Source organism: Rhipicephalus sanguineus, chromosome 8 (genome assembly GCF_013339695.2).
Source record: "Rhipicephalus sanguineus isolate Rsan-2018 chromosome 8, BIME_Rsan_1.4, whole genome shotgun sequence".
In the NCBI taxonomy this organism is placed as follows: Eukaryota; Metazoa; Arthropoda; class Arachnida; order Ixodida; family Ixodidae; genus Rhipicephalus; species Rhipicephalus sanguineus.
This window is the reverse complement of record NC_051183.1, coordinates 92789779-92801930: the sequence shown is the minus strand read 5'-3', so window position 1 is coordinate 92801930 and position 12152 is coordinate 92789779. Positions and strand designations below refer to the sequence as shown.

General features: G+C 46.5%; 1 pseudogene; it reads left to right on the top strand.

Annotated features, from left to right (window-relative positions):
• The first annotated feature begins 3996 nt into the window (after positions 1-3996).
• LOC125759470 (uncharacterized) lies at positions 3997-11322 on the top strand (annotated as a pseudogene).
• Positions 11323-12152: the final 830 nt, after the last annotated feature.

Here is a 12152-nt window from a genome sequence, read left to right as displayed (position 1 = left end):
GGGAGGGGGTCGAAACCCCCCCGTTAGCTCGGGTCCGTGGTGTCGCTACACACCAAACGCCTGCTTGCGCAGACGCCCCTGCGGGGCGAATTCCGGTGTTCGCAGCGGCGTCGTTGGTAGTGAGCGACAATTCGAGGTAGATGCAAATAAATATTGAGCCGGAGGGCGTGCGCACTTTGGCTTTCCTTGCGGCACGGTTTGGGTCTCTACCCAAAAGCGAAGGCAATAATAATAATAATATCTGGGGTTTAACGTCCCAAAACCACGATATGATTATGAGAGACGCCGTAGTGGAGGGCTCCGAAATTTCGACACCTGGGGTTCTTTAACGTGCCTACATCTAAGTAACGGGCCTCAGACATTTTCGCCTCCGTCGAAAATGCAGCCGCCGCGGCCGGGATTCGATCCCGCGACCTTCGGGTCAGCAGTCGAGCGCCATAACCACTAGACCACCGTGGCGGGGCAAAAGCGAAGGCAGGCTAGCGCTTGGGAAGGCGATACTCGATCGTACTGTGGACACACAAAGCACTTTTCTTAACAGTGCTGTTGAAGAGGGTGGAAACCTTTACCTTTAATAGTAAGGCATGTCGCGCGCGCGCGCGCGCGCGTGTGTGTGTGTGTGTGTGTGTGTGTTGTGTGTTGTGTGTGTTGTGTGTGTGTGTGTGTGTGTGTGTGTGTGTGTTGTGTGTGGTGTGTGTGTGTTGTGGGTGTGTGTGGTGTGTGGTGTGTGTGTGTGTGTGTGGTGTGTGTGTGTGTGCGCGCGCACGGATATCGGTATCACGTTCAACTCTAATTGAAAGGGCCCCTCACCAGCCTCTTGACACGCAAAAAAATTGAAAAAAATTGAAAACAAAACGAGCGCGTTATTCTCTCCTGGCGTTTCGCGTCTTTCTGGCGCATTTCGTCACGCAAGAACGGTGATTCACGCGACGTCATTGCGGTACATACTCTCGGTTTAGTCCATGTACGCGAAATATCAGTTTTGAATTGTCCCCTACACTGCTTTGCCATGCAGCCGCTCACCAGTTCTTCCTTGCCTCGCATGACTATCTTGTGCGATCATGTGATTTCAGTTCGTTTTGTTTATTTATTTGTTTGTTTCCGACTGCGCAAGTGGAGATAGCGTGTAGCCGACAAGCGTGAAATCCTGATAGGCTCAGCGCTTAGTGCTAACATTTACAGGTGATTTTAAGAAATAAGTGGCGAGGAGGACATATCGCATGCAGCAAGGGTAGCGAAGGCAAGAAACCACTCCCTCGTCTTTGAGTGCCCCAATTTTTAAGAAGGCTTTCCGGAAGTTACTCTTATGTGGCAGTAGCATGTTTTCCTTTTCTCTTTCTTTGTTTCAAAAATGGACTGCCATTATGCACTTCAGTTGTATCCCCAATTGTTTTGTTCTCTGTCTGCCATTCTGAAAACGCCTTCTCACACACCCTGCGTCTGCCCAAGACTAGCGCTACCTACATGCAGGTCGCTGCAGCCTGTCATTACGTCTGTTTCAGGTACCTGGCCTCATGGGATGTCCATTCCCGATGTTGCCATGGCATTCCGCGTAGGCATAGAGGACTACCAGATTAGCGATTCACTGCACGTGCCGCGTGTTATGGGAAGTGCTATCTCCACTGTACATGAAGGTGGGTGAATGTTGTCAGAAATTAAGACCACGTTGCATGAAATGTGTGACCTTCGTCATGTGGCCCAGTGTAAAAGTTGTGCAGTCCCACCTCACAACTTATCAGGCCTAACAGGAATACTTAAAGGCTTAATTTAATTGCCGAACTGTGTGTTGCACTACTCTTGTGTTTGATCTACGCCCTTACATTTAATCTCCCTCTTTCTGTTCCTCCCCCAAGCCCATCCCCAAATACAGTGTGTCAAGCTGGAGTGAATCCAGTTAATCTCCTTGCATTTCCGGCATTCTTTCTCTCTATCTCTGCACATACAATGTCTCACCTCAACCGATGCCTGTTATAAAAGGTAAGCTACAATACCTCAGGTGAACAGAATCGGTACAACCGCTATGTAATGTTTATGTTTAATGTAGTAGAAAAGCATTCATGCACACTGTCAATATTCATCCTGTTGCATTATATGGATGCCTTGGTGTTTTTGCGTGTTTTTTTTTTTTGGTAAAATGGGCGCAAGCCTTGTTGAGCATTATATATTGGCATACGACCTTGCTTGTCGAGACTGCTTGATTAGTCATCCCTCTAGTATGCATTTTAAATGTTGAAATTGGTAGTAATGATGTAGTACCACACAGAGGCCAGTATGTATTATGTATGTATGGCTGAAACAGCTGACGCTGTTATAAGCAATGTATCTAGTTCACGTGTAAAAAAGCACACGTGTTATAAAGCACCTCCATCTGCCCGTTACTATTTTGTATGCACATGTCCAATGTTGTGTCCTCAATGCTTTCGAGCAATAGGCGCCCTGTGCAGGCTCCACAATTTTTTCACAATACTCCGTATACGCTGTTGCAGCCGCCAATGGGAGCTCAGTGGCACGAGATCGCTTCGGGTTTCTGGCAACGGTGGCAATTCCTCAAGTGGCTTGCGGCTGTCGACGGAAAACATGTTCAAATCAAGTGCCCGAGGAAACCGGGAAGCTTGTACTTTAACTACAAGGTAAGACGTCTGCTGCACACTAACATACACGCAAAGCTCAGTTTTAATTTATCGGCAGGTCAGATGTTTATATTATGAAGCTAGCATCTAACAAGTTTTTCAGGGAGCACGGAACAATTTGCCCCCAGCTGCCAGAAGTTCAGCGTTTGCCCAGATGAGACGAAACCACATTAAAAAAAGAACAATACTTGAAAAGGGAGTAATATTTCAAGTGAAGAGTTTCATCGGATATTGGATACAGGATCTCTTATGCAATCCCCTCGGATGCCTCGAAGGCGAAAAGAATTTTTTTCTTGAATTGATGCATTAGTCCTCCTCCACCCCCCTCTAAAAGCTTCCTGCACCTAATATGGTCTTGCACTGCCTCCAGTATCATAGGCATTGCAAGCTTTCTCCACGTCACCTCTTCATGCACTGCCTCCGTGATCTGCCCACCGGGCACGGAAGCAGTGCAAAGTGATAATGTCGTGATGACGTCTCATTATGTTACACCTTATGACACCATGATATCGTTACAAATTTTGGTTATCTGCGACGTCATCACGTGACGATCTTGTATCACTCGGGTTAACGCCGCCGAAGCGGGACGCCGACGGTCAATTTTCATGTTTGATGAGGCAACTAAGGCTTTCGCTTTATTAACTTAATGACATATTTGAGAGAGCACAATGTTTTCTTGGTGGTGTCTGCCACTAAGTTGGCAGACACGAACTACAGAACAACCTTCGTTAACGCCTATGCAAGTTCACCAAACGGTAGTGGCTAGCACCAAGAGACCGACGTCATAAGCTCCCGTAGGTTTTCTTCATTTTGAAAGCTTGCGTTGCATAACGTCATGCCACTACCGTTATTCTTATTCAGGAATGTAATGCAGGCAATGTTTGGCCCTATGTACGAGTGGCTGTAAATGATATAAAAGAAATAAGCTACAGAGAGTAACAATTAAATTAACTCACTCATAATGTCATAGCATCTGTAAGACATATGCTTAGGTTGAAAATGCACCGAAGGACCATTACGTTGCATCAAAGTACAGCAGGTGTCTAAATTACGCAACGCTTTGGTGTGCATTAAAATATTCACATGACCAATGTGGTATCGATATTGTTAGGGAATTTTCAATGAAACTTTAAACCGAAAGCATTGAATGCTTCCGAATATTGCAGCATATGTTACATTGTTCTTTCAGTATTTTGAAATGCGTGTAAAGTCATATCGAGTTAATTTGTATTGCTCTAAAGTTACACTTTACTACTTGCTACTTTATCAGTGCTTGAACACGAATGTGAAACATGCACATGTGTGTTCAATAAGAAATTAAATTGCTTTGGTGAGTATTCACATTGCTCATGCTTTCAATGGGCATTTCTCTTCCAGAGGAAACACATTTTAGTGACAGCCTATTTTGTAAAATAGTAATCCCTTTTCCATTCCGTGCCATTTGCAGAAAACATTCTCGATTGTCCTTATGGCTGTTGCGGACAGCCAATACCTATTCAGGCTGATAGACGTCGGCGCCCCCAGGAGATTCAGCAATGGTGGCGTGTTCAAGGACTCTCCCATTGGAAAGCGACTGGAGCAGGGAAAGCTCGGCTTGCCCAGGGCTGCGTCTCTGCCAGGGTCATCCAAAAATTGCCCTCACGTTTTCGTTGGAGACGAGGCGTTTCAACTTCGACCTGACTTCATGAAACCTTTGCCGGGCAGCCGGACCAATCCAAAGGGCATCATTTTCAACTATCGTCTCAGCCGTGCAAGGTAAATATTTGAAGATCGAGAATGCATTGCAGTAGAATGTTGAGTGCATGTATCTTAATTTTTTTATTGAATTTGCTATGGTGAAAAGGCATAATCTCGACAATACGCAGAAGACATTACACAAGCAGTATACACTTATCTATCAGTATGGTAAGCCCTGCGGAAGGCAGGTCTATTGCGCATCTGGGAGAAAGGTGACGGTAAAGGCGAATCACTTTTCTTCATATGTTCAGATTTGAGGAACCAACAGGTAATGGAAAAATTGTCAAGTGACACCAGATTGAGGATAGTGCAAGCACAGGTTTCTTAGAAGAGAACTTTTGTCCTACTCTCAAGCAAACAATATCTTTCTATACATGTCGCACAGTTCCACCGTGGAGTATTGCTTTTTGCTAATGGCCACCGAACTGAAAAGCTCTCAACAGTGTCCTTATGGTTAACGCTCCCGAATAATTCGTCCACTTTCTTCTGTTCAGCTTTGATGCAGTAGAAATTTCACTTGTGGTTGCGTTATCTTCATAAAAGTTATGATGATGATTAGTGGAGTTTATTGGCGCAAGGGCCAGATGTGGCCAAAGAGCGCCAGAGCGATGATAATGAACTGTGCATTACGCAGTGTGGGTAAAACAGATGTGACGTGGCTGTAAATGGGCCTAAAAGCAGTCGCTGTAAGTGAGTAAGATATACATACATTAAAATTATGGCAATAACAAATGATGTGTGCTATGAAGACATAAAATTCATTAAAAACAATACGAATATCAAATAAAAACTTGGCGTGGAGCACTAGTGCCTCGGCAGAGCCCTTAAAACAAGGGCATGGAGGCATGGGCTCATTGAAAGCTACTATCACAGCGGGCATCTTCTGGACAGAGGACGCGCTATGAACTTGTTGGGCTAAAACATTCGATACTACATCTTTTAAAAATCCAAGGACTGATTTTGCGTCAAAAAGCGGCTCTTCGCCGAGAAACATAATAGGATGTAGAGGAAGATGATAGCGGTATGCTAAGGGAAAATATTTCTTTCTCTCTCTTTCAGCTTCCGGACATTCCAGGAGGACGTGGAGGACGGTTAGCCTCTCGCCACATCTACCACACATAGGAGGTTCCATCGCCAGTCAGCAGAAAGCTATGGGTACCATATGTGTGTCCTATTCTGAGGCGACAGAAATAGGACATCAGGTTCGCCGTGTTCTCGTAGCGGAGGGCCAGTAACCTAACTGCGGCTTAATCAAGTGAAGCTTATTATTTATTTCTGTGTCCCACAAGCGTTGCCAGTGGCTTCGCAGTTTCTTACGTAAGAAGGGTTTTAGATCTGTTGCAGGGACAGTAGCGGTAGGGTTAACAGCGCGCAATATATTGACGTGGCCATTTGGTCAGCTAAACACATTGCCTTCGATGCTTCTATGGCCAGGTACCCAGCAAATAGTAACATGCTGGTTGGACATATACGCTGTACACAGAACGGAATACAGCTCACTTATTACCGGGTTTTGAATCTAAAAAGTGATTTTAATGCATTTACGACGCTTAACGAGTCTGTGAATATAACTGATTTTTGTATGTTTGACTTCCGTATATGCTTCACAGCCGACAATAGTGCATAACCCTCAGCCGTAAAGATACTTGTTTCCGGGTGCAGTACACCGGATTCCGAGAGGATGGTCCGACGGCTGCATAAGCCACCCCTGCATGCGACTTAGAAGCGTCGGTATAAAAACTCTACGCATGAGTAGTTGGACTGGAGTGTCGGAAATGCATTTTAATATGTGCTTCTGGTGCATGTTTAGTGATCTCGACAAATGAGGTGTCACAATGTATAAGCTGCCACTGCCACGGCGGTAAAAGTTTCGCTGTGGGCATAGGACAAAGTTCTAGCAGTGGAACATCCATTTCCTCACTTAAGTTTCTCACACGCAAAGAGAACGGCTTTCCTCGCTGCGGGTCGATTATGGAAGAGGGTGGCAGCGGTCATATCGTTTATAGTTGAATAAGAAGGATGTTTGATGTTTGCGCGTACCTTTATAAAATATATGAAACTACTATAGGATCGCTGTAGGTGAAGTGACCACTGATTCGACTCTACATAGAGGCTCTGGATCGGACTTGTCCTGAAAGCACCGGTTGCAAGTCGGATGCCCAGATGGTGGACGGGGGTCTAGGATTTTTAATGCACTTGGCGTTGCGGAATGATAAATTATGGAGGCATAGTCAAGGCGCGACCACACAAGACCTTTGTACAACTTCAAGAGGCACTTTCGATCACTACCCATGTTGTACGTGATAGAAGCTTTAGGACGTTCATCGCTTTCAGACATTTCATTTTTACATATTTAATATGGGGTATAAACGTGAGCTTAGAATCTAAAGTGGTGCCCAGGAATTTATGCTCGTTGCTGACAGAGAGTTGGTCTCCCTTGATCGCGATACTTGGTAGTGCATTACCCCTCGTTTGTTGGAGAAAAGTACGCAAGTACTCTTCTGGGTGTTTATTTTAAAAGCCATTCTCATCCGCCCCATTTAGAGAATTTATCATTCCAAGCTGCACTTGTCGTTCGCAGATAGACATATTGCATGATTTGAAACTCATCTGCACATCATCAACATACACGGAATAAAACATCGCGCTTGGAATTACTGACTTGCAGAGAGTTCATTTTTACAAGAAGAGTGTGCAACTAAGCACGCCCCCTTGCGGAAACACCAGTCTCTTGGGTGAATGATCTAGAGAGAGCATTTCCCACTTTTACGCGAAAGGTTCGGTTAGACAGATAACTTTCAATTGTGTTTAACATGTTCCCATGGATGCCCATGGCGGCAAGATCGCGTAGAATCCCGAATCGCCATGTGGTATCGTACGCTTTCTCTAAGTCTAGGAAAACCGAAAGTACAACCTGCTTATGAATAAATGCATCTCTGATGTATGTCTCTATGCGAACAAGGTGGTCTATTGTCGACCTCCCCTCTCTGAAACCACACTGAAGGGGGTCTAGTATACTGTTACTTTCTAGAAAGTGAATTAAGCGCCGGTTTACCATTTTCTCATATAGTTTGCATAGACAGCTTGTTAACGCTATTGGCCTGTAGCTGGCGGTTAAGGACGGGTCTTTGCCTTGTTTAAAGTACCGGGATGACTATCGCTTCTTTCCATAACAATGGAATATACCCAGCTGCCCACATGGTATTGTAGAGGGTTAGGAGTGTTTTTAGTGCTTCGGGGTGAAGATACTTGATCATTTCGTACATTATGCGATCGCCACCTGGCGCCGAGTTGTTGCAGCACGCAAGAGATGCCTTAAGTTCAGCTAATGTAAATGGGCAGTTGTAAGCCTCACTGGATGGACGTTTACATTTAAGGGGCTGCCGCTCTTCGCGTTCTTTGAATCTTAAGAACGTTTCTGTATAGTGTGATGCACTTGAGACATATTCAAAGTGTTCACCTAGGCAGTCCGCCTGTTCCTCCAGGCTCTCACCTCGGCTATTTACCAAGGGTAGGGGGTGTGACTCCCGACCCATTAACTTGTTTACCCTATTCCAAACCTTCGTTTCGTCGGTGTAAGAATTTATACCGGAGATGTACCTATTCCAACTTTCTTTCTTTGCAAGACGACGCGTTCTTCTGGCTTGTGACTTAACCTGTTTGAAATTGACGAGGTTTTCAGCCGTTGGTATAATTTCGGAGTAATCTCCAAGCTTTATTTTGACTATTGCGCGCTTTCCGACAATCGTCGTTCCACCATGGTATGCGACGCTTATTAGTCATCCGTTAGTTTGCTTAATACATTTCACTGCAGCGTCAATAATAAGCTGTTAGGTATGCCACAGCATCGTCTATATTAAAATCACCAATGTCATCTCCGTCTAAAAATGTGCTTTCTCGGAACAGTTCCCAGTTGGCTGACTTGGTGTTCCAACGAGGAAAGTCAGGCGAGCATGTATCTTCTTTTGTTAACTTCAACATAATCGGGAAGTGGTCACTCCCAAAGGGGTTCTTGACAACGGACCACTCCAGATATGGAATTAGTGTACTCGAGACAATACTTATAGTGCTATAATACGTTGGTTCTTTTTTGTTAAGTAAACATGCGCCTGACGAAAACAGAAAGTGTTCTATTAGGCGTCCTCGCGCATCCAAACGGGAGTCGCCCCATAGGGGATTATGTGCGTTTAGATCACCAACGACTATATATGGCGGAGGAAGTTCATCAATGAAGCTTTGAAATTGTGTCTTCGAAAGTTGATAGCACGGAGGAATGTAAATAGAAGTAATTGTTAGTAGCTTACCGAACAGCACTGCTCGGACAGCAACTGCCTCAAGAGAAGTTCGGAGGTTTAATTGCTTACAGGCAACACCTTTATCAACTATTATAGCGACACCGCCCGACGAGGCGGCAGCGTCGTCACGGTCTTTGCGGAAGATGGCATATTGCTTTAGAAAGTTTGTTTGTGTGGACTTGAGATGTGTTTCCTGAACACACAGCACCTTTGGGGTATGTTTATTAAGAAGTTCTCTAATATCATCAAGATTATGGAGAAGTCCTCTCACATTCCACTGTAGGATCTGTGTGTCCATTTTAGATGTGTTTTGTGCTGTGTGCTCAAGGATGGAAAATTAGCTCACGGACCCTTTCCAGGGGCCGTGACTCGAGATTTTTCTTTTTTGGATCGGTCGACGGAGTCGCGCCGATCCTTAGGCGCTGGCTGCGCCCTCACGCTCGGTGTTGTGTCCATTGCATCTTGCGAGGCGCTGGACACGCGCTCTTGCGAGCGCTGCGTTTGTTTTGAGGGCCTCGCCTCAGAAGACGAGACCTTCGCGCCCCCCAACCCGGAGGTTGGTGGGTCCTTCTTGGATGGCGGAGCAGCACTGGCTGCAACCGCCGAGGGGGCGGGGGGCGGGTGGCGTCACCGCCGGCTCACTACGCGTGTGCCGGACAGCCGCCGAAGGCCGTCGTGGCGCTGCCCCCTGACGCGCCACTTCGGCAAAGCTGGTTTCTGGTAGGTAGGACACCTGCCTTCGTGCCTCCTTAAATGAAATGTTTTGTTTTACTTTAATTGTGACAATTTCCTTTTCTTTTTTCCAGCATGGGCATGACCGTGAGTATGCGGCATGCTCCCCATTACAGTTCGCACAGAGAGGAGAGTTTTCACAGGCATCAGATGTGTGTTCTTCAGCACTGCATTTGGCGCAAGTTAGGCGGCCTCGGCAGTTCTGTGAACTGTGGCCGAACCGCTGGCATTTGAAACATCGGAGAGGGTTTGGTATATATGGCCTCACTCGAAGCTTGATGTACCCAGCCTCAACGGAGTCGGGCAGTACACTTGAATTGAAAGTAAGTATCAGGGTGCTTAGTCTGGACTTCTTTGCCATCACGGCCCTTATCCTAATTCGTTTCACGTTGATGACATTCTGTTCGCTGAAACCCTCCAGGAGTTCAGCCTCCGTCAGCCCTAACAAGGTCATCATCTGAAACAACGCCACGGGTGGTATTCATGGTTCGTGTGGGGTTACTATTAAGTTGTATCTCCAAATTTCGCTAGATTAGAGCAGTCTCTTCATATTGTTTCTGGTCGCGGAGCTCCAAGAGGAGGTCACCACTTGCCATTCTGGATACTTATATCCTGGGCCAAAGATTTCGGTCAGAGACTTCGAAACTAGAAAAGGGAAAGTGTTCGCACTGGTTTGCCGGGTGTGTCAGCGTGGATAACGTGGAATCGGGGAAAGATACTCTCTGGTGACCAAAAACTGGAAGACTTCGTCGGTGCGCCCTCTTTTGTGAGGGCGATCAGGGAGTGGGGGGAAGGAACTAGCCATATGTAAATGTTATATTTCGGCAGCAGCGCCAGCCACCCACCATGGAGTCCTACAAGGGGACGCTGCAGGGTCTGTAAGCACAGGCCCTGCAGGCGCCAGCTGTACGCCACCACTATAACCGAATATGGTGTATCCAAGGTAGGATAACCACACAGGGTTAACCCTTGCCGCCAGGAAACACGGAAGTCAATGGAAGAGAGTAGAGGACAGGAAAGATTTAAAGTAAGAGAAAAGACGAAGATGTGAGGGGAGAGGCAGGAAAAGGCGACTGCCGATTTCCCCTGGGTGGGTCAGCCCAGGGGTGCCGTCTACGTGAAGCCGGGGCCAAAGGGGTGTGTTGCGTCTGCCGGGGGGCCTTAAAGGTCCAATCACCCGGCGTCGGCTCAACCCCCAGGATCCCCTTTTCCCCGGACACGGCCAAGCCACGCACGGCTAGGCGTGGGAGGGGGTCGAAACCCCCCCGTTAGCTCGGGTCCGTGGTGTCGCTACACACCAAACGCCTGCTTGCGCAGACGCCCCTGCGGGGCTTCATAAAAGTTAGCAAAGGTAAGACATATGGACAAGAAAAGAAGAAACGACAACAGCGCCTTCTGATAAGGTGTACTTTTGTTTCCCCATGTTCACTTTATGCTGTTTTAGGAGAATGAGATGGTGCAGTGATCACTATAAAGATGCGCTGCTCGCTGTTTTTATACGGGGACTTGGGTGCATTTATTTTCTATGGTAAACTGGTATGCTAGAAGGTTTACTTTACATTTGTCAAATAATTTCACCTACACAGGAATGACGCTTTCATTATAGGAATGTGTTTCAGGTCTACGTATTGAACTCGTTGAACGGCTAGTCCGCACTGTGTAACATAAGGGTTAGAAAATATTGATTATTCTTGTTTCTGGGCTCATGTCTTTTTACAGACGGTGCATCGGAAATTCGTTTGGCGTCCTCACAGCGACGTGGCGGATCTATCACAGGGTGATCGACCTTAAACGTTGATAATGTAATCAAGACGACGTGTGTGCTGCATAACTTCTTGTGCCTTGAGTGTGGTGGTCGAGAGTACTACTGCACACTTGGTTACGCCGACTCTGAGGACACTTTTGGGAATCTTTGTGGGGGTGCATAGAGGCAAGACACTGCAGCTCATGGAATGTTTCCGTTACAAGCAGCACGAGCTCGGAAGTGCTCACAGCGGGCAAGGGATGTTCGCTCTTCCTTCATCGATTTTTTTTTTCAAACGAAGGGCAAGTACCGTGGCAGTGGACACTGCCAGGACTACGGTGACCGGTGTGCGCATAAATGATGTTTAAGTACATTGCCAATATGAACACAGCTTAAGTGCTGTCAGGGCTACATTATTCTGACACACTGCAATGCAAAAGAAAAAAAAAAACGTACAGAACACAAAAGATGACACAGTAGCCGCAGGTCGCCAAAAAAAGGCGGAGCTCACACAAAAAATATGTTTTGCACTTTGCGCTCGCTGGGGCTTGGACGCGCCAAAATTTTCCTTCAACTGGTTTCACTTGGACTTGCACTCACTGAAGTTTTTTTTACAGCTGGACTCACTTTCACTTTGTTTCAGTTGCTGGGACTTCTACAGCTGGGTCGTCATGTCCCATATCACGCTTTCTTTCTCAACTTCATCGATAAGACGCTCGTTGAATTCATGCTTTTCGAGGTTGGACATCGCTGCCTCACAAGAAGGGCTACCTCACACGACGACGATGTTGACATTGCAGCAAGCTACCACCAATGTAGCAAGCTACCAGCGAAACATCAAAACGAGTCGTCGATCAAAAGTAGCGACAAAATACGGGCGCCGCCTCGCTCTCCGCGTGTGATGGGGCTGTAAAGAAGGTAGTCTATAACTTGCCATCCTTGAAGTACGCGCCGATTAGAACCATCGAGCAAATTGCAACCGAAGCGAGGGTCAGAGATGCTGCTATGTTGCGG